The sequence below is a fragment of the Mastomys coucha genome, unplaced genomic scaffold, assembly GCF_008632895.1.
Source record: "Mastomys coucha isolate ucsf_1 unplaced genomic scaffold, UCSF_Mcou_1 pScaffold20, whole genome shotgun sequence".
Classification (NCBI taxonomy): domain Eukaryota; kingdom Metazoa; phylum Chordata; class Mammalia; order Rodentia; family Muridae; genus Mastomys; species Mastomys coucha.
This window is the reverse complement of record NW_022196903.1, coordinates 78,168,573-78,187,680: the sequence shown is the minus strand read 5'-3', so window position 1 is coordinate 78,187,680 and position 19,108 is coordinate 78,168,573. Positions and strand designations below refer to the sequence as shown.

Below are 19,108 nucleotides of genomic sequence, written 5' to 3'. Positions count from 1 at the left end.
TGTTGCCCTGGCGACAGGCCTGCGGACCCGCCCACATATCTGCTGCAGGCAGGTTCTGGATGCTAACAACTATGATAAAACGAGTTGCACAAATTTATTATATTTTAGAATCATTAAATAAACCAAACTCAAAGAGTTTCCATCTGTTTGTGAAGTTTTATAGATGTAGGTGTTAGATTTAGGTATGTAATCCACTTTGGATTTTATCTGTGATACAATATATAGATTAGATTTTTTTTTTGTCATTTGTTATCATGTTTTGTGATATTTTCTTGTGGCAGCTGAGTGGCAGCCACTAAAAAGCTATGTCCACATCCTGATCTCCCAAATCTAAAATAGCACTTTATGTGGCAAATAGCTGAACCGAGGGTCTTGAGAAGAACAGTTTCTTATTCCTCCTAGGGGGCCTTGAACCCAAGAAGGCTGAGGATCCTTGAAATAACACAGAAAAGGAGGACACAGTATGCCCATAGCAGCAGAGCCTGGGGTCATGAGCCCACAAACCAGAGAATATTAGAGTTTTCCTCTAGCGTCTTTCAAAGAGCTTTCAGAGGGACACAGTGATGCCTGAGTTTGGATGTTTGGCTTCAGGATCTAGGAGGGAGCCACCCAGAGTCCCCCAGTGGCATACTCATGAGAAGGTCATTCATGGCTTTCCAGGACTTTCAGCACAGTTTGTTGAAAAGGCTCCCTTTTCTCCACGCAGTAACCTTTGCACCTGTCGGAGGCAATTGCCACAGTCACGCACTGCACCTGTGTGTGCATCACTGGCGCCCTGATCTGCCTGCCTGACTCCTTAATGCTGCCTGGTATACTCAGGGGTAATTTAAAAACAGGCAGCATGCATCCTACTGTTGCCTCTCCCGGATTGTGTCAGTCTTCTAGAGTCCACTTCATTTTCTGCAAACATGTTGTCTGTGCTGAAGCTGCCGTAACAGCTGTGCTGAGGCTTCCAGTCACCTCGGGAACTTGGATGTCTTCCTAACGTCAAGCCCTTGGCCACAGTCACAGTGTCTCTGCATCACTCTGTCATTCACCTACTTTTCCCAGTCTGTAACCTCTAACATACAGATTAGAATTCTAAGTATTCCCTGGAGTTTTGTGCTTAAAAAAAAAAAATCAGTTTCTAGTAGTGCATTGCTAGTGTGGCCTTAGGATGGATTGTGGCCAAGGATGGCTATGATTATGAAGCAAACAAATAATAAAATTACTGAGAATATTCAGGTTTTTTAAAAAACACACACACACACACACACACACACACACACTTATTTGTACTTGTTTACACATACATGTGATCAGACTAACTTACAGAGTGAGTTCTCTCCTACAACGTGGGTCCCAGAAGCGATGGACTCAGTCATCAGTCTTGGCAGCGTGCTCCTCTGATCACTGAGCCATTCAGCCATCATGATAGCCCCATTATGAGACTTCTTTTTCTCTCTTTTTTATTGCCTCTCTGTTGTTGTTGTTTTTAACTTGATTACATAGTTCTCAGGTGTGAACTTTGTAGGTGACAGGCCATGCCCCACTGTTAGAAGGAAATGCTAAATAGTGCTTGTTCTTCTGTTTTGATTTCCTTGTCTCATTGTGCTGCCTATGCTGTAGTGTTGAAGAGACCTATCTGCTGTGGAATGTATGCTGTAGGCCTTCCCTCTGGCTTGTATTAGAAGACTCTCCTTGAGGAGCTCACCACTGATGCTGGTTGTCATAGTGACAATATTAGAACTTTGGTTTCTTTTTTAAAAAAACAGACCCACACAGTTAATATTATAAGAATATGTTTTTGCTTCAACCCCAGGTGTGAGGATACGGGGCTACTTCAGACTGTCCACAGCAGCTGACTATGATTTGCCTCATGCTCTAGCAGAGGCATAGTTTCGCCAGCTGTAGATACTTTCTGTGACTGTGTGACTTTTGGAATTCTAGGAACTTTTTAAAGGGTGTAAAATGCTAAGGCCCCAATCCAATAGGCAGGGTTGGTAGTTGGTGGGAGGTTCAGTGGATTGGCTGCTGCTTGTTAGTAGTAGTACTCAAAGAATAAACAAGCAAACAAAATAAAACAATTAGATTCAGGATCTCCCTCTTCATCTCCCTCTTCCTCTCTCCTACCTAGTGATAGGGGGTAAAACCAGGGGGATAAAGGGTGGGGAAAAGAACCCACAAAATAGCAAAGAGGCGTTTGTATCTTCTTGGTGACTCTCCCTCTGAGAGAGGAACAGATAGCTAATGACCTGGACAGAACTGTGTTGATTTTTGTCTCATTTTGTTTCCTTTTCTCCTTTCCACAGCTCTCTGCTTCATATTAGCCCAACGTTGGCTTTTAACAATTTGTTACCAGCTTACTAGCATCTAGCATCTATCCTCAGAAAGCCTTCATATCCTATGAATTTGTGAAGATGCCTATGTCTTTAGATTTTAAATGAATTGCTTCTGCAACCAGCCCCCTACACAACTTTTGCTATTCTTTGACTTAATTGCTCATGGAGAATAATTTCTTTCCTGGTGTTAGGTGTAGTAGAAAGACATAAGAGAACATGCAGAGGAGAAATTTCTCTGCAGAAGTCGCACTGCTTGCTGGGTAATAGTGTAGTCATTCAAAGCTGTGTTGAAACTTCTGCCTGGCCCAGGGACATTTCAGAATAAAGCACTGTTCTTCTCCCTCAGCGGTTTTGCAGAGGACAGCTGTGAGGCAGCAAGATTCCTTAATTTGAATGTCTAGCTCTTTTTCCTTTGTTTAACCAACCCAAAGAGATATTCCTGGGTAGGCAAGTGAATGGAGCTGAGATTATCTGGCCCTGTCCCTCTGCTGACTAGAGGAGAAATACTGTGGCCTCAGAGTAGTCTCTGCTCCAGGAACCAGCGTAAAGAGGACTCAGTTATTAATAAGAGGGCACTTACTCACATTCATAAAAGACAGCTAATTGTGAGATGCCCAGCCTGTTCACTGTGTCTTCTCCCAAAGAGCAGTCTTGACAGAAGCTCTGCAAGTTACCCTGCCTCCCATTGACAATGACCTCACCTGTCTGTTGTAAAAGTTCACAGCTCAAAAGTAATTATTTTTTTTATAAATTTTTATTAGATTTTTTAAATTTACATTTCAAATGTTATCCCCCTTCTTGGTCACTCCGCTAGAAGCCCCCTATCCCATCCCTCCTCCCCATGCTTCTTTGAGGGTGTTCCCCCACGAACTCACCCTCTCCCACCTCCCTGCGCTGGCATTCCCCTACTTTGGAGCATATAACCTTCACAGGATCTAGGGCCTTTCCTCCCATTGATGCCCAACACGGCCACCCTCTGCTACATATGCAGCTGGAGCCATGGGTCCCTCCATGTGTACTTTCCTTGTTTGGTGGTTTAGTCTCTGGGAGCTCGGGGGTGGGGGAGGGTCTGCTTGGTTGATATTGTTGCTCTTCCTATGGGATTGTAAACCCATAATTCTTGCACATGCAAAAACATCAGGCAGATCTAAAAACCTTCTCTTGAATTCTCATCCTGTGTTTCTATTATGAGAACAAACTGATCTCTTCATGATAGATGAGGATCTCATATCAGGAGTCTTGATGAGGTCTTAAAAGAAGCCTGCAAGTAGTGGCCACCTCTGTGAGTGTAGAACACGTTCAGACCAGAGAGATCTGATGAGGAAGAAGGGCAGTTGGTAAAAAGGAAGAGTGATCCCAGATGTGAGGTGGATTAACTGGAAAATCCTACTGAGAAGAGACTCTGAAGAAAATTAGATCAGTCATAGATGGTAACATTGGAAGAATGGTTATTCGGGAGCACAGCTATACCCCAGGCAGCAGTGACAACAGTGGCAGCTTAAAGTAAAATCAGTCTTCCTCAACAAGTAGGGATTTAGGGTAATACGCAGGTGTCACTATTGTAAGGAATACCCAGCCAACAGAGAAAAAACAGTTTCCTCTTTTCGTAGTCCATTATGGATTCTGTATCAAAATTCCATCAACTGAGTATCCTACAAACAAGAAGAATGTTGTCTCACAGTTGTGGAGTCTGGCAAGTGTAAGATCAAGGGAGACTTGGTGTCTGCTAATGCCCCACTGTCACTGTATCACTGTCACATGTATCACTGACACATGGCACCCATTTATAAGGACATTATTCCCACTCATGGGCTCCATCTCCATGCTCTAGCCACCTCGCCAAGGGCCCAGTATTTAATGGTTTCTCTTTGGAGCTTGGATTCCAGCAGATGAATCTGGGGGAGATGGAACATTCATACTATGTCACCATTTGAAGACTTCTAGGAAGTCTTACCCAGAAGTCCTAGCAAAATGTACTATAGAATTCTAAAGCAATATATTCTTCCACCTTATCCTTGTGTAAAAGCTCATTAAAACTAGAAAGGTGAGCTTGAGACCTCCTCAGTTTACATTGTCTGGTTCACTCAAACAAACTTATCTTAAATTACTTCCAGCTTTCCTGATATTAACAAGTTTCCTCAAAAACTGATTTATCACCAACTGTTTTATTTGTTCACAATTCTATAAGTCAGGAATTGGCCAAAAGTCACTTCTTTTTCTTCTCGTCCTCCTTTTCCTTCTCCTCCTTTTCCTCTTCTTCTTCTTCCTCCTCTTCCTTTTCCTTTAGTGATTTCTCTTCATAACCCTGTCTGTCCTGGAATTTATTATGCAGTCCAAGCCAGCCTCAAACTTAAGAGATTCACCTGCCTCTGCCTTGAATTCTGGGGTTATTTGCATACATCACCACTCAGCCATGCGTCAACTCTTAAATTAATTATTGGGTAGAGTCTCTCAGAAGGATGAATCCCATGGCAGTCCTAGAATACCAGCCTAGCTTTATTCACAAGTCTTTCATCTAGGGAAGGCTGATCAGAAGCAGGTCATCTTTTAGCTTCTCCTTGAGACCACCTTAGTCTTCTCTATTCGGCAACTGAATTCCAAGAATGCTCACTGCAAATAGCAAAGAGTCTCTGGTGTCAGAAGGTTCGTGCACTAGCACTTTCACCATAGCCTCTGAATGAAGACAAGGCTTGGGTCCATGCTCAGATTCAAAGGGACAGCAGCGGAGCTTCACCTTGATGGCTGAGTGGCAAGGGCAAGTTTTATAACATATGGAAGAAAGATTGCTGCAGCCATCTCTGAAGTCACAACCTACTCTATCTCAGTCTCAGTCTACACAACTGAGACTTCCTCTTGAACTGCTCTAGTGAGGACAGCTTTGTAGCCAGAGTGGCAGTGCAGGCCTGTAACGTCAGTGCCTGTAAGACTGAAGCAGGAGGAGCACAGTGACTTGGAGGGCAGCCTGGGCTACATAGACCCTACCCCAAAAACACTGTCTTTAACTAGTGCATTAGATGCTGTACTCAGAACACTCCTCCTTTTGCTCACTTTACAGTAGAGACGGGGAGCATGGTGCTGACACCCTCCAGACATTCCCCAAAGGCTCTGCTTTTCTCAAATAAGATGAGAGATGTAAGGGGAAACCTGGAGGGAGATGAGATGCAGATTCTTGGCCTGTTTCTTATCATTACCGTAGTCAAGTGCATTTTGATCATTATTAAGTTGGAGGTGTTTTATTACCCACACAGGGATTTTCAGGTCAGTTAATATGCTGGATACTGACATTTAATTTTTTATTGCTGTTCTTTTATCCTTTCTCAGTCCTAGCAATTCTAAGTCCTCTTTTATAGGGCTCTTATTTTCTATGGATATGCTGTTCCTGTGTGTGTTGAAAAAAGTTTTATCTCTATGATATGCTACTAATTAAAGCAAGCTCTTTCAAGTTGTGAAACAGTCTTCCCTGTTTCTAAACCTGAAACTCCAGAAAGAATTAAGAACTGATCAGGGGTAGCTGACAGATCCCATTGCATCCTTGAGAGCACAGTTGTAACTTCTGTCTAAATGTTCTTTTCCATCTCCTGTGGACAAAGATACCATCTTTCTACAGAGAGCAGTACCAAGTACGCTGGTGCCTGTTAGCCGACAGCTCTCATTGTCACACATAGGGCCAAAGGGGAGATGCAGTGAGCATATGCCAAGACAGTGGAGCTGCTTTTTTTTTTTCCACTTCAGCATACCTCAGGGATTTTATACACGCCTATCAGCTCATTAGAGTGATGAGACCTAGAAGCTCTGAGGCTGGAAAAAAATCCACCATGGAGAATCACCAGGATAAGATGTGAAGCAGATAAGGATAACACTAGGTGACAGAAATCCAGACCGAAGCAGGAGATAAACCAAACTAACATTCAGCCTCCTGTGTCCTCCACATGGCCTCTGAGATTAGCCCATATCTCACTGATTTCACAGTAATCAAAGTTTGTGCTACTCGGCTCCCTACCATTGACACTGGGAAGTGAGGAGACATGTGATAAAAGTGAATAATATTCCTCAGGTCACCTCTGCTGGCCTACCATGTATGAGACCTCCTGGAACATCTCTGCAAAGCCCAACAACCTAAAGCAGGGACAGCAGCATGCCCACCTGAAGTAGGGGCAGTCTTTGTGTCCATGTTGTCTTCCTACCATTTGGACAATACTGTATGCATTTATTCAGTGGTAAGTGATTAAATATATATGTGTAGAAATCATGGCATTGAGACATGGCAGGCTTCTTTTCCTGGATAGTATAGCTCTAGCAGAGGAGAAAGGCTTTTTCCTGCTCTGTCTCACTGGAGAATATGGCACAGGGAGAGATTAAGTTTCAGACATAGAAAAGGGCCCTTGGAAATCAATTAGCCCCTGAACCTCATTTTATTGGAGAAATTTAGCCCAGCAATATTATGACTTTTTCCAATATCACCTGCCTACATGGGACAGATAAAATGGTCTATTGAGAAATGAGTTTTGGAGACTGCAGGTGCCTGGGCAGTTGGTGCAGATGGGGTTCATTTCAGGTCGGGAGGAAAAGGGATAGAACTGCTAATATTTTCCTGGGTCAGCTCTGGCCAGGAAGGCTATGGCTGTCTGGAGAGGTCAGGAAGTGCTGTCATCTTCTACGTACATGCTGGCTCACCCTAGTCAACACCCTACAGCAAAAAATGCTGCTCTCCGGTCACCAGCCACGGAATTCCTAACTCCTCAGCTAATGCCCTTTGGTGTGTGTGTGTGTGTGTGTGTGTGTGTGTGTGTGTGTGTGTGTGTGCGTGTGTGTGTGTATGTGTGTGTATGTGTGTGCGTGTGTGTGTGTGTGCGCGTGTGTGCATGTGTGTATGCGCATGTGCACGTGTGTGTGTGTGTGTGTGCGCGTGCGTGCGTGAGTGCGTGTGTGTGGTTTGCTGAGAACGAAGGGACAATGAGTGCATGGTCACTTCCTTACCATGGAGGAATTATATAGCAAAAATCTCATTAGAAGTTCAAGTCATACTCCCATGGGCGCTATCCCCAGAGACGCAGAGCATACTGACTTGCTAGATGAGATGTAGCCCCCTCTGGGATGGCTGCCAGAAAATTGTACAACCTTATGGAAATTGTAATGATTCAGGGGTCCTTTGGGGAAGGAAGGTGTCCTGGAAAACACCTGGTCCCTTAACTTTGAAATAGATGGCATATCAGGAGAGAGGAAAATCATTCTATAAATATTTATTAGCTTTGGTGTTGGACACTGTGCTGGGAACTGCCTACAACAAAGGTTGTCATTGCCTATTGCTCTTCCTTGGCATCTCACAATGGCAATACCTTCTTACCTCATTTACATTGACTTCTTAGTTTTCTTTGGCATTAATAACATGTTGATAATCTCCTTCCAAAATGTATTTTGGCTGTCTTAAATATGTTGATCTGGCTAAACTGAAAAGTTCTTGAGGGCAGAGATTTCACATGTTGTCAAGTGCAAAGAAGATACCAAAGGTTGGTTATACATCTGCTTTGAAAGTATCTGCCAGCCCAGCAGGGAGGGCTGGGAAGGAGTTTGAGAGCAAACAGCAGCCATTCCTGAAAAGGGCCACACATCCTGCAGGTGGTAGCTGCAGATACCCACCAAAAGAAGGTGTCACTGTGGAACTATTAGCATTGTATGCCCACATAAATGATGCCCAGGAACCCCACAGGTTGCATCCTTTTTGACAGGAAGAGCCACAGCACAAAGATGTTATCACTGAGGCTGAGCATATAGAGCACCTGACCAGCATGCATAAAGCCCTGAGTCCCATTACCAACACTACATAAACTGGGTCTGATGGCACATATCTATAATCCCAGCACGCAGAAAGTGGAGACAGGAGCGTAGAAGTTTCAGATCATCTTTGGCTTCACAATCATCTTAATATATTTTACAGAAGACCAACATTAAATACACACACACACACACACACACACACACACACACACACATTTAACTAGAGAGATTGTCTTGAGTATGGCTCTTGGCAAGTGTGATAGCTATTCTTGGTTGTCAACTTGGCTACATATGGAATTAACTAAAACTAAGTGAGGGATTTGTCTTAATTAAATCACTTGAAGTGGGATGACACAACCTAAATGTAGGTCTTTTGAGGTAAGAATATCTATCTTAAATCTGGGCCACACTTTCTGGTGGTAGCCTCTATAAAGGACATAGAAGAAGGAAACTCTTGTTCTTTGCCTGCTTGTCTCCATCTTGCTAGCAAGTTCATTAATTCACTGGTATTAGAGACTGTTTCTTCAAGAGTCCAGTTAACACTAAAGACCAGCTGAGATATCATGAGATATCAGGGGCAGACCTTGGGGAATGAACAGCTACAAAATTCTTGGACTTTTTGTTGGTAGACAATCCTTGTTGGACTAGCTAGACCACAGCCTGTAGGCCACTCTAAAAAAAAAAAAAATCTCTCAATCTCTCTCTCTCTCTCTCTCTCTCTCTCTCTCTCTCTCTCTCTCTCTCTCTCTCTCTCTCTCTCTCTCTCTCTCTCTTTCTCTCTCCCTCTTTCCCCTCTCTCCCTCTCCTTCTGCCTCACCCCCCCGTTCTTCTAGAGAACCCTGACTAATACAACAAGTAAAACTGTCAGGTGCTCACAATTATTTCCAGTGCTTACTTGACCATAATACTGTAGACAAAGGTTACACTGATTCACAGATGTAGACCTATATCATCAGGTGCCACACCAAGGCAAAATACAACTGCAGTCCAGTGTTTACATGACTGGTGCATTCTTTCCTTCTGTGTGCACAGCACAGGGTCTTTGGTGGAAACACACTTAATTTCTAATATAATAGAACACTAACATTTCTTGGTAGCAAGGAAGAGACCTAAGAGAATTTTAGGGAAGTCCTAAGAATAGCAGACTTTGCTTCTCTAGTAACCTAAAATTTTGAAAAAGATTTTATTTAAAGTGGCAGGCAATAAGTTACTGTGTTTGTTAATGCTTACATTTGGTGGAGGGAGCAAAGTTGGGTAGTTGAAAATATTCCCGGAAGAGAAGACGCTGGGTGAACCTGTCTGGCTGGAGAGGGATATCTACAGAGCAATTGAATTGTTGAAGAAATTACAGAGAAGTGGAGAGGTGCCATCACAGAAACTTCAGGCTTTGCAAAGAGTCCTTCAGAGTGAGTTCTGCAATGCTGTGAGAGAGGTATACGAACACGTTTATGAGACTGGACATCAGCAGTAGCCCTGAAGTAAGAGCCAATGCAACTGCAAAGGCTACTGTTGCTGCATTTGCTGCCAGTGAACGACACTCTCATCCCCAAGTTGTTGAACTACCCAAAACAGAAGAAGGCCTTGGATTCAATATCAATGGAGACAAAGAACAAAACTCACCAATCTATATATCACGGAAAATTTCAGGTGGAATTGTTGACAGACATGGGGGCCTCAAACGAGGAGATCAGCTACTCTCTGTTAATGGAGTGAGCATTGAAGGAGAGCGCCATGAGAAAGCGGTCGAGCTGCTGAAAGCAGCCCAAGGGAAGGTTAAGTTAGTCATACGATACACACCAAAAGTCTTGGAAGAAATGGAATCCCGCTTTGAGAAAATGAGATCAGCAAAACGCAGACAACAGACCTAATCATTTAAAAACTTTATGTTCCTTTTGCTTTTAGCTAGGAAAGTTTCCTTGTGACCTACTGATGGCCTCGATGCCAGTGATTGTAAAACACCAGAAACTTCTGTGACCTCTTTTTGCCATTTTATAAATGCCTGTTTTAGTATCACTTAAGGTTATAGAGAAGCATACACTTTTTTCTCACGAGAAAAAGTCAAAGTTGGTGAGTGCAGTTCTGTCCTGCTGTTTTTACAGGCCTTTTTCAAACAGATTTTGTCACAAAGTTGTTATAGATTTTTAATAATGCTTTTTTAATATTAAAATGTACTTTTACATTCTTAATCAATTTTTTAAAAGAGGTTTTCTTTATTTGGCGACTTATTTACAAATAACAGTTCTCCAATATTTCCTTTTGCTTACTGCAATTTCTTTGTGAAATTTCTCTTCATTTTTCCAAGAAATGAAACATAGTCTTGCTTGTGGCAGTTTATCACTTAATGAGTATTGGCACCTCTGCTGCATTTTGTACTTGGAATATAACATATCCATAATCCGTGGTGAATCATAGCTATCATGGGACCTTTTTATTTTTATTTAAACAATGTACAATGTATTTGTTTTTACTGATTTATAAAGGTAAGTTTTTAAACACCGAAGCAATAATTGCTAAAATATGTATTTTATAATGTTTAAGCAGTGAGGAGAGAGGATATGATTTGATTATTAGCATTATCAATTAAACCCTTTATTTATATTTAACAGTATGTCATAAATTATACATGCAAACAAAAAAAGAAAAGAAAATATTCCAAGCCCTTCAGAGAACAAGAGTGTCTATAGCTGTGCTCATTTGCTAAGAGTTTCTGGAGAGAAGAAAGAGAGGAAAACCTGTGGCTGCAAGACCAGAATAAAGAAAATGCTGCTTCTTAATGCCTGATAGTGAAATGAAAGGTTTCTATAAAAGAACAACCAAAAGATGTAAGGGCAGGTGGTGAGCTGCAGGGTGCAGGAAGCGCCCCTTCCCCACGGCCAATTCCATTCTGAGGTGTGGAGCTGAGGCTAAGGGACTAGGAAGGAAGTGGGATGAGATCTGCCATTTTATTGGGGGGGTGACATACCCCTATAATCCCAACACTCAGAAAACTGAGGCAGGATAGTGGAGAATTTGGTTCAGTTGGGCCATATATTGAATTTGAGGCTAGTCCAGGCTGTATAACATGGGGCCCAGGGACAGATCAATATAAGCATCTTTGGTAACTTTATAGCTTTGCTATCCTTACTGTACCATTGAAAGTATAAAGTTTCACAGCAAATAATTTAAGTAGGTGGTATTCCTACTTAAAAGTGCAAACATTTGAAAACATTTTGCAAGCCATAAAGCACTATCTTAACTATGGCAGGCTGGAACCTTCTTTCCAATGTGTCAGGTTATCTACAATTTGTTCTCATGACTATTATTTACATTTCTGGTTTAAGAAGAGAAGGAAGCTCAGGATCTCATGGTAGAATAAGATTATACACCTAAAGCTTTTATGAGCGTGCCTCTTTGGTATTTCTGACAGAAATAGGTTCTTTAGGGAGTATTTCTGTTCCAAAACACCTGTTAATGTATAAATTCTGGAGGGATAGTAATCAATGACGACCCAGACCTCTGACTTTAAATCTTGTTCTAGGAATGTATCACCATTATCAGTCATCACTGTTGCTAGCATTTGTACAGCTGTGTGAAAGGCACTGTTCTGATTGCTCACCCTGCACCACAACCTGATATGTGTAGATGATAAAGCTGGATCACAGAAAAGTATAATACATCAGTGGGTATGTTGTCACTGCATTCAGGAGACTGAAGTAGGCAAGCAAGTTCCAGAGAGGGAGGGAGTAAAGAAGAAAGAAGAGTAAGTAACTTGTCCAGAGTCATGAAGGTAACTAATGGAAAAGCCAGGAATCTACCTCAGACTGCCTAGATCCAGAACCATTTACCCATTTTATGATACTGTCATTTCTTCTACATATATGATATGTGTTTTTTTGTGTGTGTTTATGTTTGTGAGCATGCAGTGGAGTCAAGTCTGTCTTTCTGATCCCTTCTTCATCTTTGAACAGGGTCTCTTACTGAACCTGAAGGTCACTGATGGCAAGACTGACTGGCCAGTCTGTTTTAGTGGCCTTCCTGTTTCCACACCACCCATATTGTCATCTTTGATGGAATTATTAAGGAAATATGCAAAGATATATTTTACATGTTTCTATCAAGGCACTGGATAATAGAGGAAAGGACTGGAGGGAAATATCCATCAAAAGAGATGTGTTCAGTTTAGATAGCCATTAAAAACAAATGACCTGAATCTTTCAAAATGATGAAGAAAGATAATCTACATCAAAAATCTGTATACAAAATGCATCCCTACTGCATAATCTACATGTGTGTGAAAGGCACCATGCTGCACTATCTACCTGCAGGTGAAAGGCATGTTGTATTCAGGGGATAGGCTTTTGGCAGCATGTATAATGTACTTTTATTTTGGGTAAGAAAAAATTCTTAAAAACCAGACATGGAGTTGTTGACATTTATTATGCCTGGAGATAAATTATGAGTGGTCATTTTCTGTTATGCTTTTGTGTTAAAATGTTTTCTAATTTTTTTAAAGCACATACTTTTTTTTATAGAAGTGCACAAGCAAACTAATAATTTTAATAAAAGAAGAAACAAAAGCAGTAGAATATCAAGAGCTTTTTGTTAGTTTCTAGGACTTTAAACACAATATATATTGAGGTCCCATGGTGTGGGCCTTGGCCTTCAAAGAGCTGGCATTTATTCTGGAGACTACAGACACAAAATACTCAGGTTTCTCTGGTTTACTGGTATCAGTTGTGAGGGAAAAACAGAAGAGTGGGAACCTATGTAAGAGCATTTCCACATATACAAACAGTGAATACAGGTGGAGTTCTGGGTTCCTAGAGGGAGGTGGGGCCTTCAGCTGGCTCTAAAGAACCATGGGGGAGCTTAGTCTGACTGACATAAACTCTGGTGCATTCTGTTTTCAGAATTCTACTCTTAGATTTACCTATGCATCAAATTGAATATGCCTGAGGTCAAATTCTGACTTCTACTTACTAGCATTGTGATTTTCAGCATTTGCATAACTTGCAAATGCTCAGTCACTGTATGTCATTGTCTTTGTCATGATTAGGTAAGTGTGCCTGTGCTTATAACACATGGTACTGTATGGTAATGATGTAGTACCTGGTCCACTTTGGCTCTCAACAAACATCAATTTTATTGGGCTTTTTCTTCCGTGTTCCCACCCAAAGTCTTGTCTTATTTCCTACCTGTCTTTGGCACTAGCGGCCTTCTCCTCTTCATATGTATGCCTGCCAGTATCTGGCTGCCTCACAGAGCCTGTCTGTCTCTGTGCCCTTGGCTGGTACCAATGAGTTTCTATGAATATTTGCCTGACTTCAGGCTGCTCGCTTCATTACAGCAGCGTTTGCCCTCAGCCTCTCCACGATTCCCATATCCTGGCCTCCACCTGTGTAATTTCCTCTGAACAGAGCTTGAACTCAGAACTCCTGCACTCAACTTAAATCTATTTCTCAAACATCCCCTGACACCATGGCCATCTTGCTGCCTGCCACAGCTCTGTATATCAGACAGTGCCTGAGGACTTCATAGGTCTGTGTCTGACTCCTGTTGAAGACTCCTGGATCTTCCAAGAAATGAAAGATCTTACCGAGAGTCAACACTAAGCTAAGCCACTGGCTGCCTTCCTTATGCAGACAGACCCTGTCTGGACTTTGCTGGACACTGCCTCCCAGCTATGGAAACAATGAGCTTCTTTAGCACCCTGACACTGCCATGGAAGTAACCAGAGACAGACAACTCCTTCCAAAGGTAGCTTTGCGAGCCAGTTCCTGTCACCTCCGTCTGGGCTTTCTGACCACTTTTTACAATTCTTTTGGATCAAATAGAATACTACCTGTCCTCTCCTAGTTGTAGAAGTCTCATTGTCTCATGGGCAACACAGGCTGGTTGTAGGCACCTCTTGGCTATGGAATTCTAGAGAGTTTAACAAACTTTCAGTGAGATACTTTGTCTTTTTCTACTTTAAGCATAAAACAGTGAATCACAGAAATAAGTGTTCTTGGGTTATCTGCTCAGCTTTGGGTGTTTCTTCTAGAACATGGTCCCATCTCTGTTGAAATGTCCCAGATGTTGGGCTTCCGTGCCTTTCATAACAACTTAAGGGGGAAAAAAAAAAGTCTTGCAGCCTCCTCTTTCTCATCTCTTTCCCTGTCACTTGCCTGAACCATGTGGCAAGCCCAAGGGAAAGTATCCCTGTCTCTCAAGGGTCCTTTCAGGGCAGACCATTCAAGTGTTCCCTGTGAACTTTAAGGTTGTCTAGGAATAGGACCTGGAGCACCACAGCTCTGCTGCGAAGTACGGGGCTCTGCAGCCCTCTAGAGCTCTGACTTCTCTCCTGACCAACATTCTCCCTTTCTTTCTGGGACACCTTTGCCTTGTTTTCTTCTTTGTTCAGAACTGCAAAAAGGAACTGTTTGTTTGACTGTAGACTTCCTTTTTTAAACTCCCCCACTGTTCCAAACCCATTGCTCTCTTCCTCTCCCAAAGAAGAAAGGAAAGCAAGCCACAATAATACTTCTGTAAATTTATGGCCACTCTGTAATGTTTAATCACATCTACGTGACTGGGGCCTTCAGAGCAGGCGTACAAGTTCAGCGCAAGGTGAATCTTGTGTGAGATAATCTGAAAGTTCATTCAGAGGTGAGGGCAGCAGCCTCTAGCAGACAGCGAGGTTAACAGGAGGTCACCTGCCCCCCCTTCTGGTCTTCTCCTCTACAATGTGTAAACAAAAGGGAAATGTAACTTCCAATGAACCTGGCATATGTTGTGCTCACACTAATCTTGGCCTGGCCAACTGTAAACAGTCCAATCTCCTGTGACTGAGCCTTTCCACCCATTATGTGCCTGTTAGATTTGAAGAAGCACTACAAGGGATTGTAGACCAGCGCCACATGATCCAGGTCCTGGAACCAACCTTGGGAAAGCGGGGTTAGCACCAGAGGTGAAAGATGTTTGCTACCAGGCACTCAGAGCTAGGCCAGCACACTAACCTTCTGTGGTACTCTCAGTCCCAAGTTAGCAGCCCTCACCGAGCTCCTTCACTCCCTACCACGGAGCTAACAAGCAAAGGCAAAAATGGACATGCCCTCAGATTGCTCACAGCTCAGCAGTGCAAGTATCCGTGATATAACTGAAACAGGAGGATGGACAGGAGCTGTGATGACATCAGAAAGAGCTGAGGACAGTATCTGCAGAGTCCAGTGCAGGCACTGCCTCCACTGTAGGGCTGTGCCACAGTGTCCAGCCCAATGCAAGTTCATCCATTGGGTTGAACTCTGGAGTTCAACCCGCTCAGGCAAGAGAATTCTAAGAAGTATATAGAGGCAGTTTTTAATACCCAGGGTTAGGAGTATGCAAGAGCTGACCCTGAACAGCCTAAAGAAAAAAAATAGGGGTGTAGATAACTCTCACTTATCATCAACCCTGTGCCCCAAAGTCCAGAGCTGCTGGGCCAGAACTAATCTATATGGGGAGATTTCTGCTGTACTTCAGGCCCAGCTTCTTGCAAATGGATGCTTAATGGGTACTCCCAGACTAGATTAAGATTCAGCAAATTGTCCTGGGCAAGTGTATTAAGTCGGGGCTTCTATTGCTGTGATGAAACATTATGACCACAGCAAGCTGGGGGGGGGGAGGGTTTATTTGGCTTATACTTCCACATCGTAGTCCATCAGCAAAGGAAGTGAGGGCAGGAACTCCAACCTGACAGACTCCTGGAAGCAGGACATGATGCAGAGGCCATGGAGGGGTGCTGTTTACTGTCTTATGTCCCAAGGTGTGCTCAGCCCACTTTCTTATAGAACCCAGGACCACCAGCCCAGGGATAGCACCACTCATAATGGTCTGGTCCCTCTCCACCTTGACCACACTAATCAAGAAAATGTCCTACAGCCACATATTATGGAGGCATTTTCTCAGTTGATATTCAGATAACTCCAGCTTGTATCAAGTTGACATAAAACTCGTTGGTACAGCAAGTATTTATCTTGAGTTAGCCTCTAGAACTCCTTGCCCATTAACAGCTATACAGAAAGGACAGACTTTTATCATTTAGCTGTTGCTGGTGGTAAAGGAAGTCAAAAGTATGAAGCATTTAAAAAGGCACACCTCTTAGCTGTAAAATCTCCTTGGTATTATACCTCTCTGGAGTCAGAAAGTAGAAAAGCACGTGCATGTACACACACACACACACACACACACACACACACACACACACACACACACTGTCCTAAACTCCCATGGGTCTAGATCTGTGTACAAATAGAAGCAGAGAAAAATACACTGATATGAGGGTTTTATAGTCTTCCAAAGAGATTAGGCCAAAGAAGTAGCTAGTAATTTCAGATAGACTATAGTACCAGCAAATGAAATGGTCTCAGAGACTGGAAGATGGTGTTTCAAGATCTCTTCAAAGTGTGAAGGATCTGACAGGAGAAAGGAAAATAAGTGTTTCTAAATCAGAAAAAGTATAAGTAAGTGGGGATGATGCCATCTTCACTGTCTGTACTGTCATCTTTGCTGATGCAGGCTGACCTTTGCTAGATGCCAGGCTCTATGGAGCACTTCATCAAGCCAAGTTATTTCCACTTTAAAGAAGTTAGCAATGGGTCCCAGAGCACATGAATTCTGAGAAAGTATTAGAAGCATGAGCTGACTGCAGCCCCTATGCAGAGTGTCAGAGATGGCCTCAGAACAGCTTTCTAGCATAATTGACGGCCACCTGAACGAACACCCTCTGTCTCCTTCTCAGTGTTGTGAATCATGTAGGGATAAGAATTGAAAACCTAATGCAGAAACTTAGGGAAGGATGACATCTTCAAGTCAGAAACATGGACTGTCATAATATGGAAAGGGCCAGACAAAGGGACTGGCTAGAATAAGGTGATCTTTCTCCTGTACCATCTTGGTCTGTACTCTGTATTGACTTTCTTGTAGACATGGGAGAGATCGCAGTGAAAGTATAGACTGTCCATCCTTATACTGTCTAAACTTGGGACGCTCTCTTAAAAACCCTATACCTGGTACTTGCTGAAGTCCTTCCTTGATGGAACTCAATTCCCAGGAACAAATCATGTGACAAATGGTAATCTTCAGAGTGTCCAGATGGCTCTGGTCCAAAGAACATGGACAGGATGGGAAAGGGAGTTGTAGTCTGGGTGAGAGCCAAGGGCTTGGTTTGCTGTTACATTGAAGCAAAAGTCCAAGAGGTTCCTGTCCCTGTGAAGTTCACAGAGGGCAGTGGGACCTTTGATTAATAATGACACCTCTGTGGTAGCCATACTGACAATTGTGATTGCCAACATTCAAGTATGCTTTCACTTACTGTACCTTTTTTCAGATCCTAATTTGATGAGGAACAGTTTTTTTTTTAAATTGGATATTTTCTTTATTTATATTTTTAATGTTTTCCCCTTTCCAGGTCTTCCCTTCGGAAACCCCCATCCCATCCCCCCTGCCTCTATGAGGGTGCTCCCCTACCCACCCACCCACTCCCATCTTCCCGCCCTGGCATTCCCCTACATTGGGACATTAAACACCATCAGGCCCAAGGGCCTCTCCTCCCACTGATGTCCAACAAGACCATCCTCGGGGGACAGTTTTAACAAAAATTCATCAAATTTATGATTCAGAAATCCCTAGTGACTTAATGAACCCCCATAACAGACCATGCTCTAATGAGATAATAAATATACCAATAAAATGCTGGATCAAGATCCTCATACCTTCAAAAAGTATAAATGCTTACTGCTCTAGTCACATAAGAAGATAGATTCAGTCCATGCATATAGATTTCTCCTCAGACTTCTGAGAACAAGTAATTTAAAACTCTCCCATTCCAAGTTTCTTCTTTCTCCTAATTTCTCCTACCCAGTTCAGTTGCTGGCTAACAGGCACTGTTGCTCCTAGGAGAATTTCAGAGGCAATATAGTCAAAGAAGGGAGCCCTGAAAGCAGAGCTTATCGTGCCATGCCAACTCAGCCTTCCATTCCTTAGAAGAGTCTTTGAAGATGGGTTCAATTCTAAGAATTCTAAAGTGGGAATATAACCCTCACTTCCTACTTCAGAGGAGGGATGCCTTGTGTTCATCTTCATTCTGGTCAGCACAGGCTTCCCTACTGGGTCTTTAGTGTGTGTTTCTGTGTGTTCTCTTCCAAGGATAAGGCCCTTTCAGTCAGCTCTCTAAGGTCTAGGTCTGTTCTGATACCTGCACTTTCTCTCTGTCACTTGCTAGGAATCAAGTCCAGGAATTGCTTATAGCACTGGCCTGACATTTTTACATCATATAGTGTGGTGACAGTCTTCTTACCACACTCACCTAACCTGCTGCCTGCCCTGAGTGCCAGCAGACATTAACTACAACCCTTTGCCACTCAGAGCACACTTGGGCAACTCTTCACCAGAAACAAGCTGAGAAGCATATTGTGGTATGTTTTGATATTCTTATATTCTAGAGAGTACTATTTAACAGTTAAATGAATAAACAAATTTGGACTGCTCAAAATGGATAGGTCTAGAAAATATAAGAATGGATAAAAAGGTAACTTATGGAAAGTTACAGTGATGCACGTGCATGTGTGCGTGTGTCTGTGTGTATCTGTGTGTACATGATGTAAGAATCCATAGCCGATGCCAAGTAGTCATGAAAACATGTGATATGAGGGCATAGAGATGGGCTCCTCTCACTTTTCCTCAGTGCTTATGTAGAGTAGACAAACTATTGGCATTTATTTATTCTCTAAGGGCAACATGGATTTTGTGCACTTTTTGTAGTTTTGAGTTTTTGAGACAAGAGTCAAAACTGTGTTTTGACTCTGAACTAAGAACCACAAATGTTAGTATTATAGGCATGAGCCTCAGCACTCAGCATACTTATTTATTACTTAATTTTAAAACAGCAAGTAAAATTACCTGTCATTCTTTGTCACCTCACTAGGTATTTGATATATCTATACATAGAATAAAAATAAATAGATAGATAGATAGATAGATAGATAGATATCATATTCTTAAGTATTTCAGTTCTC

The 19,108-nt window shown here is 42.5% G+C and overlaps 1 protein-coding gene and 1 pseudogene across 2 annotated transcripts in view; both read left to right on the top strand.

The window, feature by feature from the left end:
* The window catches only part of Exoc6b (exocyst complex component 6B), a 472,818-nt gene that overhangs the window by 435,622 nt on the left and 18,088 nt on the right, over positions 1–19,108 (top strand). The window lies entirely within an intron of this gene.
* On the top strand, positions 5,391–10,513 carry LOC116098453 (annotated as a pseudogene).